We start from the raw sequence: 12246 nt of genomic DNA, 5'->3' as shown, positions 1-12246 counted from the left end.
GGCTGTGTCCAGTATTCTTGCAAAAAACTGATTAAGAAATGAATCAGTCCAATACAAATGGTGCCAGAGTCTTTATTCCCAATACGAAGGTTAAAAAGACTTGTTCAAAGCCTGATCCCTGACGGTCCAGTCCTCTAAAGAGACACAAATACAGGAAGACATTACTTAAGTCCTGAAAACTAAACAAATCCGCTGACGGGAACAGAAGTTTCTCAGAGTTTTAATGATGCTACGATGCTGGTTTACCGCACACGATGAACATGTGCTTAAACGCTTTACCATCAGAGAGATTGACCCCTAAACTTTTTTATTTATCTCTGTTTTTACCTTGAATACCAAGTATCTTAACAACAGCAGACAAATCAAAACATGTTCTTAGTATTTGTATAACTCTTAAAATATGCCAGGAGGAGTCATTACACACGTCAAATAGTAAAAATCCACTACTAAACACAAGTAAATCTTATTTGACCATCACAGGAACATGTATTGAGAGCATCGCAACCTTAATTGACCTTCAACCAGTAATCATGATCAGAACAGCGTCTGATCCGAATGCTGCAGCTGGTGGTGGGCTTCTATATTAGCATTTGATTGACTATGAGATTCAAAGAGCTGGCTGACTTGTGCAGTCTTTGAGAGCAGTTTTATATATTATGGCACTACTTCTATTCTATTTTATTATACTTACTTGTGTTGCACTGCTGGAGGAGCCTGGGACCTGAGATTTTAATCGACATAACTACACTGTAGCTATACATACGAATATACGAATATAGGAATGACAATAAAAGCCATGAAATATATTATACCTGAAACTGACTGTCAAATAAGAATAGGCTTCCATAATACTTTCTGAACCCGCATCTGTCAGCAAGGGTCAGTGTGACAAAAGGTGCTGAAAAGCCTTATTGGCAGTCTCACAATAATTAAGTGTCCTATTAATTAGTTTAAGAGGAAACATATTCATTCCGTATTACATGTGTTTGCGAAAAATCCAAAATACTTATCTAATCAAAGCCTCGGCAGGAGACCGCTGTTTGTGTCCCTTAAAACTAAAAGTCCATTTCCTCTAAATGTATGTCTTACTGTAAGCCAAACCATGATCTTATACTTAACCTGACAAAGTAGTTTCTCTACAACAAGCAGCAAAATACATCTTGCGTAAACAGAAAATGTAAGATCTTTGTCGAGGTGACCCATAAATATCCCAGTCTGCCAAAAACAAAACAAAATATATAATCTCACTAGATGGTCCATGTATGAGAGTGTGCTGGTGGTTAGAGGTTTGGATGTGAAAGAGAGAAAGTAAGGAGTTGGATGTAATAAAAACCACACCTGGACTCAACACAACGTTCCCGTTACTGGCCTGCGTCACGGCGGGTCTTTGCCTATCATTTCCTTATTAAACTTCACAACAACAGCAACTCAAACATCAGGTGTCACACACTTTAACTTCCTCCTTAAATATGACACGTGCATAAAGGTGATTACATACAGTTTAAAAAAATACCTTAACTGGAAAACATGTCTTCTGCAATTCAGCATTTCTAAGTGACCCAGTTATTGTGGGACAACTACATCCCTGACAGATGTAAACAGTGAGGCGGTTATTGATTCGTCTTGCATGGAGGCTTTATAGAACCTAAATCTGTTGTCATGCACACCTGAGAGAACCACATCGTTTCCCTGCCAATCTTCTCCTCAGATGTTGTTTCATTTGATTCTTGCCAAAACCAGGTCCCCTGAATCAAATCTGAGAATACGGTCTCCACACTGAACGTCATTTAAAGATCCAAAGGCTTTATTGTCATGTGCACAATAGCTTGTTTTGGCAATGAAAGTCTTAAAAAGTCCCAGGCTCCCCCAACGTGTAATGTAGAAACAGAAATTGAATTAGAAAGTGCCAGAAAATGTTGCAAGTCATCACTATGCAGGCAGAAATAAGTCAACTGTTTACATGTCAAATAGAATAAGATACATTAATAACAGCTTAAATTAAATAAAGAACTGATCAGCGTCACCTTGAAGCAGTATGATGCTTAAATGTATTCATTAAGATGTCGCATTTTATGCTTCCCGAGTGTAACGGTTAGATATTTTGTCTCCCTTATGTCTGGAACTGAACATTCACTTACAATAGACACAGGATTATCATTAACAGAGTGATAAAGCATGCTCTCCTTTGATGCCTGCAGAAGAAGCAGGTGTGTGCTCCAATTATATGATTACCGTTTGGAAGAAAGTACCGCTTTGTTTGTTTAGTTATGTAGTTTCACTTGAGGTTTATCTGCTATTAGGATAAGGTTGGATTTCGATCTCAAAGATGTCACAAATGAATGAGGGGACCAGCACAAAACACGGATACAAACTGTAAGCTGAGATGCTTTAGAACAAATTAAAGTGTTTTTCCTGAATTCCCCGTTGGGATACATGTTGTGATTGACACTTCAACTGATAGCTTCCTAAATCTTTGGAAATAAAGAAAAATAAAATGTTGTATATAAAAATATGTTTTGCCTTTTCTTTTTTTACCACATTTGAAGGTTTGAGTTTTAGTGTGCAGGATTATGTTTGTGCAGAGTTTGACACTAGACTACTTTGAAATAATTTGCTCAAATGTTTTATTCATCTCTGTTTTTACCTTGAATACCAAGTATCTTAACCACAGCAGACAAATAAAAACATGTTCTTAGTATTTGTATAACTCTTAGAATATGCCAGGAGGAGTCATTACACGTCAAATAGTAAAAATCCACTAAGACAATTAAATACCCAAGGCCTTATTTTACCATCACAGGAATATATATTAAGAGCACCGCAACAGAAAATGGCACCTCTAAAACACTTAAATATATAAATAAAATCTAGTAAATATATTAATTAATCTTAAGTGTTCTTTGGCTATACAGATTTACAGTGTTAAAAATGTTCATAAAAAATATGATGTCTAATATTCCAGTTTGCAATAAAATACACATCAGGAAGGATTTAATGTGTTATTCTTTTTATCCACACCATTTATAATTACGACAGGCTAAACAATAAAAGCATCCTCCTTTATTCTTCCCCACACACTTTATATATGTGTTGTCTTGAAGCAGCCGTTTGCCCAGGTTGCAAAAGCGACACAATGCAAAAACAATCCACCTCCTACATTAAACGTCTGATCCTACGCCTGCAGAACGCAACCTTTAAAATTTATAATATCAATTTAACGTTGACTTAAAGTGAGAAAAGACAGTGGGTTAAATGTTATCTTCGTCACAACCGCATGTGACTCAGAAACACACTCATAGGAGAATTAAGATGTGAAACCTTATATATTCAAGTTCAAAGAAAATGAAATTCGAATAGCTGAAGTAGATTTCACGACTCAGTGCTGCTTTTATCATGTTTACAACTGATTTCGGGATTTTTTCTGTGTTATCACTCAATTATTTAGTTAAATATGAGTTATTCAGGTTCTCTTTATCTTACACATAATTGTACTATAAAGTTCAAGTTTAAAGAGAAAATGGACGTCACTGTAAATGTTTAAATCAATTCCACAATCAAAAAGAAAAAGAGCTAGATTGATTAATTAGTTTTGCTAAATTACAAAAACTAGACATTTTTACCGTTTTGGAAAAACTGTTTCTTTAAAGATGGAAGAATTATTAAATAAACCACTTCAAATGTAAAGCGTTTATTATTTTGAGACAGAGCAGTCTTTACTTTATTTCGGTATTAACATTAATAAAGCGCAGTCTACATTTCTTTACACATCGTTAATCTCTGCGTGGTTTTCCTTCTCTGTGTGTGTGAAAAGAAGTGTGAGAAGAAAGATCTAATGTGTGCCATGTCATCTCACAGGAAGCATATTTTGCTGTGACATTTAGAATATCAGTCGGCGTTGTTTTGATGTTTACAGAGTGAAAATGTGCCGTAAACAACGACACAAACGGATACTTTCAAGTCATGCAAAACTTGACATTTAGAAATGTTATTTAAAGCACACGAGGTTTGTTTTCTCCTAAGAACTCAACCGTATTACAATGAAGGAAATACCTGCAGTGCTGATTCAATTAGGACCTGCTTTACCTAAAAGGCGCAGCGTTAAATTAATGGAGTTCCTCTGGTTTTTAATAGATAAATACAACTTTTGCCGAGGCTGTTGTGAAACGATACGTGAAATAATAAAGTATGCACATGAGTGATAACCAGATGAGTAAGTATATTAATAGGTTATTAAATGTGGTAATAAAGCGAAGTCTCGCCTTTAAATCCCCGCAGCTCAACCTTACGTATAAAGGAAACACATTGGATACAGGACGTTAATATGTTAACATTTTAAAACAAATGTCATCGTTTTTTTACTTTATTTTATTTAATTGTTCTTCCTTTTTAGCTCCGTTTTGTTTGTGAAAGCAGCAGAGCATCGGCTGACATGTTGTGAGTTTGGCAGGCCATCATGTCTCAACATACATTGTGTTTAAATGCGATCTGTGGCTGATTGAGTTACAAAAACAAGAATGCGAAAAATAAACCGACATTCATTTGGAAACATAGTAGACTAATAAATACTCATCACTTTCGGACCAGTAATTAGTCACACTTCTTTTTGAAGCTACAGCCATTGCATATTTAATTCCCAGCAGCAGGAGAAAAGGTAATATAGAAACGTAGTGCTTTTTGTTAAATATGAAGAGACTTTGCTGCTTTCGAATTTTATCAAATCTACTGAAGCAACGACGTGCTGAGACACTTTTAATGTCAGTTTTAAAGTTATTTTATTATCCTATCCCGGGTTAGAAAAAAAACATATTTGATAAATGCTTTAATATCCACAGCTTCAACACTGCACTGTTTATTAGACACTATTCAAATGCATTTAATTACTTATTTATAGCCTACGTTGTGTCATATTCTTTGAAACGGGTGTATGTAGTTCAAACATTAATTGATAAACCCATGTTGGAAAACTCATGTGTATTTTTTTCGTTTTCTTAAAAATCACATGTAACCTGTGGTTGTCTTGTCTATCATGAAAACTGAAAAATTGACAAACTGGCCACCTTTAATAATTAATGTACGGACTACACGGTGCACGACAAAGGGAAATCTGTTGCGAAATAGTTGACTGCAAAACCAGCGTTTCATAATAACAAAAACTAACTTATTAAGTGACTTTTAATTAAGAAATTGACGTAGTTAAGTAAAAGCCAATACTTATGTGTGAAATGTACAAATATATAGCAGCTAAATTCAGTTCGTAGGAACACCAGAAATGCATCAGAGAGAAAACACACAGCATGAAGCAGGTAAACATGAAATGGCTGTCAACTCAGAGTTTATTGCCAGAGCTTCATTATTAGAGCTTAAAGTCATATTACTGGTATAGTACAGCGATTATTTGGAGGAGTATTGTTTTAAGTGTTTGTTTAAACTGTTAAATACTTAAAAGATAATAACATAGCTTACTTCCTGCAGCTCATACTGTGATTAATAAACGCTTAACGGTGTCGGTGTGTGGTTTATGTTGGTGGTACATCGAAATTCAACATAAAAGCGTCGAAAACAAAGCTTTAAGTTGAGTGAAAGAGTATTTTAGTCGCAGATAAAATGGAGGATTGTTGCAGAGAAAAACAGTGATGGGAGCTCAGTGTGTTTTCTGTGGGCAGGAGGCGCCCTCTAGTGGAGAAGACAAGTACATGCATCCTTCTCTGTCTTGTTTTCTCCCTCATCATACTGTTGCTATTTACCAGTGTCATGACTTGTAGTGTCAGTCATCTGCCTGCTTTTGGTTTCATACACCCACCCATACACATTATGTCTGCTCCCACCCAGGGAAACTGTATAAAACCCATGTGTCTACAGTATTTGCACACACAGTATGTATCCCTAACATACACACAAGATTTCTCAATAATGCTGTAATGAAGTGTAAACAGTCAAACTTTGCCAATGATTCCTGGAAAGCACAAATATACAGTCTTTATCAGGGCCAAACACTCTGATAAGTTATGTTAAAGTAGACACAGTTACATGTTAATGCAGCTTTATGAGTGTTACATGATGTTCACTGTAAGCATTGTGGATGTTTTGTACTTTGGATAAAAGCACCAACAGGTTTTAGTTTTTTTCTTGTAGTATCACGCCCTTATCAGAAAACTAGGGAGGCTTTGTGCAACAGACCAAAACATCTTAGTGAGTATTTTGAGACTATGATATTGATACTTTTACTTAAATTAGGGGTCTGAGTACTTCGCTGACAATTATCCAAACTGGCGACATCTTTTGTTGGTTTTGTGTAAAGGCATATCATAACTTCACGAATCCCAATGAGAGGTATTATAATTGCTATAATTATTCTCCCAGCAGTCTAACATCCAAACATATTCAATTTACTATCAGATAGGACAAAATAAAAGCATGAAAATGACTAAAAATTATTCATTATAAAAACAGTTATTCATTTTCGCAGATCAACTAATCCAGGAAATGTCTGGATCTTGTAGTCCTAGTTTATGCTCATAATATATTCAGATTTGTTTTCACTTTTTAAGTTCTGTATGTTGTTTGATTTGGATCAATCTATCAGAAGGAAAAGTAGACACAACAAAATTATAAAGTTTGTATCAAATTCAAAACAGTGAGTTAAACAAGCTCGACTGTTAAAAGCAACGATACAAAAATAATGCATCATAGAGGCCACTAGAGGCCAACAGACCTCAAAGCCATTTTAAAACACAAGTTGAACCGCGTAACCTTCATATTTCACAACGCAGGAATCACCATCTCTACAGGCAGGAGGAAGTTACTCATTTGTCTATGGGACTTGAAAGACGTACAGAAAATAAGAGAGAAGTCTTAGGCATAAAACGAGACAGCGAACCTTCTGAAAACACCTTAGTCATATGTGTCTTCCCTTACAACTCCTCACTAATAAGCAGAGGGATGTTTGTGGTGCACTTAGTCATTTACTTTAACTCACAGGACAATTCTGATGAGTAAATAAGCAACAAAATACACACACACACACGCCCGCCCACAAACTAGTGATCTACTAACTACTGTTTTCATCTTGCTAGGATATTCAGCTTTGACATTTATTGATCTTGAACCTGACATGAGTGATGAGAACACACACACACCCACCCACCCACCCACACACACACACACCCACACACACACACACACACACACACACACACACACACACACACACACACACACACACACACACACACACACACACACACACACACACACACACACACACACACACACACACGGTTTATCATCACTTAGGTATCAACTCAATCATCAGCTCTCAATTGTTGCCTGCAATACAGTATAGTGGGCTCAGAAAAATGTCTCTATATTAATCCAATTTAAATTTGTGATAGTAAAAACAAAACAACAAAACAACTTTACATTTAATAATACATTTCCTTGACTGTCTGGATCCAATTCCTTTCATTTAGACGGCATAAGCCGCAACTACTGACACATAAAGTATTTGCAGTGAGAAGCATTTTAAGGCCAATGTCACGGTTTCGTGTTCAAACAAACCAAAACAAGTTTGATTCAAACCACTACTAAGAATACACATGCAGACACGCACATAAAAACTATTATTGCCCTATTTAGCTTCTTCTGCATTTTGTTGTTCTCTTCTTTTTATTGCAGCTTGCTTTTGCCTTTCCTTAGCTTCAGCATTTACTGTTTTGCGCTTCGGGATTTGTCTTGGCAGATGAGAAGCGCTATATAAATTCAATTTATTATTATTATTATGATTACTATTGTAGAGCTTTCTGGTTACAAAGCGTAGCATAGGGGCATCTAAGAGGCCACTGTTGAAGCTTAACCAAAGTATGAAGTCAGTGCTAACTAGCTACAAAAATAGTTTTGGTTAGATGTTCACTGGATGCAATTAATAAGCTTCCTGAATTAGCTTTAGAAGCGTAAACAGCAAGTAACACAGCCTTGTTAAGTGGACTTCTTTAATATTAGTCCATCCACCACAATATTTTCCAGGTATTTCTGGTTTTGTTATCTATTAATCCATTATTTAAACACAGCTATCTTTGCACTAGAGGGAATATGATGCTGCTTAAAGAGTCATGCAAATATTATCCTTGTTCAGTTTAAATGTTTATTCAAGGTCGGGGTAACATTGACGGCTACATCAGATACTGTATTTCTTCAGATGTATGGGGGTGGGCGATGGTTGGTGCTCTTCTACCCGGCAACAGAGCGCTGAGTCATCTCTAACGCAGCCCTCCCACGCCTACCCACGCTGCACTGCTCTCGGTATCTCTCAGTGATACTCGGCCACGGATACGATACCAAAACTTACTGCATCACCAGATCGAAGCCCACGGATGACAAAAACACTTACGGTAAACGGGGGGTGCCTTCATGGAACAGGGCTGGCGTAGGTTAGGCAGTGTGTGTGTGTGTGTGTGTGTGTGTGTGTGTGTGTGTGTGTGTGTGTGTGTGTGTGTGTGTGTGTGTGTGTGTGTGTGTGTGTGTGTGTGTGTGTGTGTGTGTGTGTGTGTGTGTGTGTGTGTGTGTGTGTGTTGTACTGACCCATTCTCTAGGCCGCAGTTTCCTGATAATGATCAGCACTGACATTCAGAATGGTTCTAATGTATCATATGAACCAAGGCGATAAATGGCTTTGCTAAAAAGAAAAAAACATACAACAGCCATCTTATGGCAAATGTAACATGGTTGTTATGTAACTAACATGTTATGTAACTAACATGTATGTTATGTAACTATTGCATATATATTGCAATGGGAAATGTACCTTTGCAAACCATAATACTAATGTTTAGCTAGCTCAGTAAGCTAAATTAGCATAAAATACTTTGTGTTATTCCGCACTACTGCTAGCATCTGATAGATACCACTAGCGTGCATGAAGGCATTTGTTGTGGTGTCACAGTCAGATTTACAAGTAACATGACACGCCAGAATGTATTTGTACAATCATTCAAATTTAAGGGCTGTTAAACTATGAGACATTTCTTTGTGTGTCAGAGACACTCTGAATGTACTCTCAGTATTGTAATAACTTCAGCTTTGATGTCCAAAATACTTTTTAGAAGGGATGGTTTCATGACACTACAAGCTAGCTGAGGATCAGACAAACAGAAAGTCATATTGATGCACTGTTGAAATGATCACTGCCCAATCAGCAAAATAGATAGTATTCATATACTACACGAGTACGGTATTGATGTGAATATGGCTGCCAGAGGGTGGAGCATGTAGATGCCAAGTAGAGCTGATACAGTCAGATGTTCTGAGGTTGGCTGGCGGAATTGATACGTGTTGGCAACGTTTGTCTCACGTTTCTGATACTGCAGACCTACAAAGAAGCCACTGAGGAAAATGTATATTTCAATTGTTAGAATGTGTCACAAATGATTACTAAACTACACAAGCAATCTCTGAAGAAAACAAGTCGCCACTCATAGCTAGTCCAATCAACAATGGATTCAAAATTGAGTGCAATATGTGTTTCTGCTCTCAGATCTTGTACACTGTGCATCAATACAGATTGTAAAACTCCCAATGACGTCAATAAAAGACCCTGGTGCTCAGATCGATGAAGGTGATTAAAGTTGGAGCTCTTTGATCCTCTTGTACCATCAGCTGCTGTGATATCAGCGGGATTTACTTTCACTTCATTCCTTCACAGGCGCGGTCCGTTGCGTCAAACCGTGATTACATGACTAAGTACGGAAGTAGCGGGATATGTGCCAGGTGCCAAATATAGCCGATATTTGCCACAACAAGACCAACCGCCAAATATCTCAACACATTAGTCCGCACAGTGCTAATCACTAGGAGAATCCAGTTCATTTTTACATCACAGTTCACATTTGTAACATATTGCTATAGGGCTGAAAACCTGATCAAGGACAAATATAATATTTTTAATAAAAAAGGTGAATCGTTAACTGCTTTTTAAAGATTTAAGAGATTATAAATCAACTGAAAGTACCATAAGGCAGCCAAACAGCGCCTCACACACAAGTCGAATCAACCAAAGTCGAAAAATGTTATAACGCAATCATTTCCATTCAGCTCTTCAATCCTTCCTGCTTTTAAACCCTAGGTTCAAAGATTTCAAAGCAGAAATGTTGATCTAGAATAACGGCGCAGTTCTTTCCAACCAGTCAATACATTGTAATGTAAAACCAAAGAGACTTTCCTTGAACTCCATTGCTTCAAAGATTGATAAATACCAGCCAATGTTGAAAAAAAGGTCCAGCGCTTTTTTACTCACCGGTTTGTCTCCATCCTTCTCTTCATCAGAAAGTATTCACTGCACACTAAGAAGAGCAAAGAAAGAAAGAGAAGAGAGGAAAAAGGAGACAAAAGGAATGTGTTAATGTCACTGAAAGAAGCCAGTTAGCTTCCCACACACATTTCTGAGTGTATTAACAGACCAACACACACACTCTCGCATCAAAATACCTCCAAAGGTCAAGGATAAATGAGGAGAGGAGAGTAGAAGAGGGGGGAGAGAGAAGATAAGAGAAGGACAGAACATAAAAAAAGAGACAGAGTGGAAAAGAGACATGAATTGAGTTTATAAAGAAAAGTAGATGATAGAGAGGGAGGGAAAGAAAATGAGAGGCTCGGCCCGGCTGAGTCATCAGTGACAAACCACTTCCTACACACACACACACACACACACACACACACACACACACACACACACACACACACACACACACACACACACACACACACACACACACACACACACACACACACACACACACACACACACACAAGAATCTCCTACTCAAACTAACTGCAAGCTTCCTCCCTCACTCAGCTTCAAACTGCTCCAACAATTTTTTTGTTGTGTGTGTGTGTGTGTGTGTGTGTGTGTGTGTGTGTGTGTGTGTGTGTGTGTGTGTGTGTGTGTGTGTGTGTGTGTGTGTGTGTGTGTGTGTGTGTGTGTGTGTGTGTGTGTGTGTGTGTGTGTGTGTGTGTGTGTGTGTGTGTGTTTGTGTGTTCTCAGAAGAAAGCCTGAGAAGGGGACACATACACTGACCTTGCGATGTGTGTCATGAGAAACAGCCCTATCTGCGGCTACATTCAAAAATAAACATATTTTTGCCATTTCCCAGAATTCCCAGAGGCATGGTTAAATGATTTCCGTCCAGTGAAGGGTTACTGAATCGCCTGACTTGAGGAAATACGTAATCTGTTTGGGTACATTTCTGAGTGGAATCATTATATGAATATCAACCTTATGATCGAAAGAAATCAACACTTTTAAAAGACAATAAATCACACTCCATTTAGTACCATCAGGGCTTTTGTTGCTGCAGCATTGTTTGGTCTGATATGACAAGTAGCTTATGTGGCTAATGTTAGCCAAAGTTTAATAGATCCAGACATTACTGAGTCAATTCCTTGACTTTATATCTCTATAAGTGGCTAAAATCTATACCTTCCAACAACTCTAAAGCTAATTAAATAACGCATCTTGATTGTTTAATACCTACAGATAAAAGTATATACCTTTTTAAAAGCTGTGTTTTCTAGCAGGTGCTGTTTGCTGAAACTATTTATTGGCAAACACTGTACCAGATTATCTTCAGAGCAGCTGCAGCATCTCTGTCCAGGTTTCAGTTTTGACTTCTTTAAAGGCATGTCTCAACTTCAGGCTGTGCAGAGTCACTTCTGCCTGGTTTTGTTATTATAAAGAAATATATAATTTGTAATGTACAGTAAACCAGAAGGTACAACATGTTAACTTCGCTAGCTGTTTCCCCACGCTGTAACACTTTACTGTACGTTGATCTACGTCGTCACCTGAAGGTCTACAGCTCTGTCCTCATCACAGAAATGTGAGGTTAATATCTCATATTATATTTTTTTTAAAAGGCAAAAAAGCTAATTTCCAATTGTTACCACACATCCCAGTGCAGTTAAGTCCACAGCTGAGCTTTGAGGAAAAGTTATGTGATTACCAACAGTCATATTTTGCCTCTTAAAACACTTCATCTGAAATCCTGTAAAGCACAAACAGAAAATAGACCAAAGTGGTTTAGCAAAAGTGAAGCTCTGTCAAAACAGGAAATGTTGAAAGTGAATGTTTTCACAACCTTGGGTCAAGAAGTTCATGTGTGGTGACCTGTGATGACCCCTTAAAGGTCCCATGTCATGCTTTTCCGGTTATTACCCATCCCCCTGTGTGTTATGAAGGTTTTTATGTAAACGGTC

At 37.5% G+C, this 12246-nt stretch overlaps 1 long non-coding RNA gene across 3 annotated transcripts in view; it reads right to left on the bottom strand.

The window, feature by feature from the left end:
• Window positions 1-12246, bottom strand: part of LOC307043201 — a 71445-nt gene that overhangs the window by 42580 nt on the left and 16619 nt on the right. For all 3 annotated transcript variants that reach the window (XR_013809298.1, XR_013809299.1, XR_013809300.1), the window contains exon 2: window positions 10289-10334. This is a non-coding gene — a long non-coding RNA (uncharacterized lncRNA). The remainder of the gene's footprint in view (window positions 1-10288; window positions 10335-12246) is intronic.

Source organism: Notothenia rossii (genome assembly GCF_949606895.1).
Source record: "Notothenia rossii genome assembly, chromosome: 6".
NCBI lineage: Eukaryota > Metazoa > Chordata > Actinopteri > Perciformes > Nototheniidae > Notothenia > Notothenia rossii.
The sequence above is the reverse complement of the archived record's forward strand: the minus strand, read 5'-3'. Positions and strand labels throughout refer to the sequence as shown.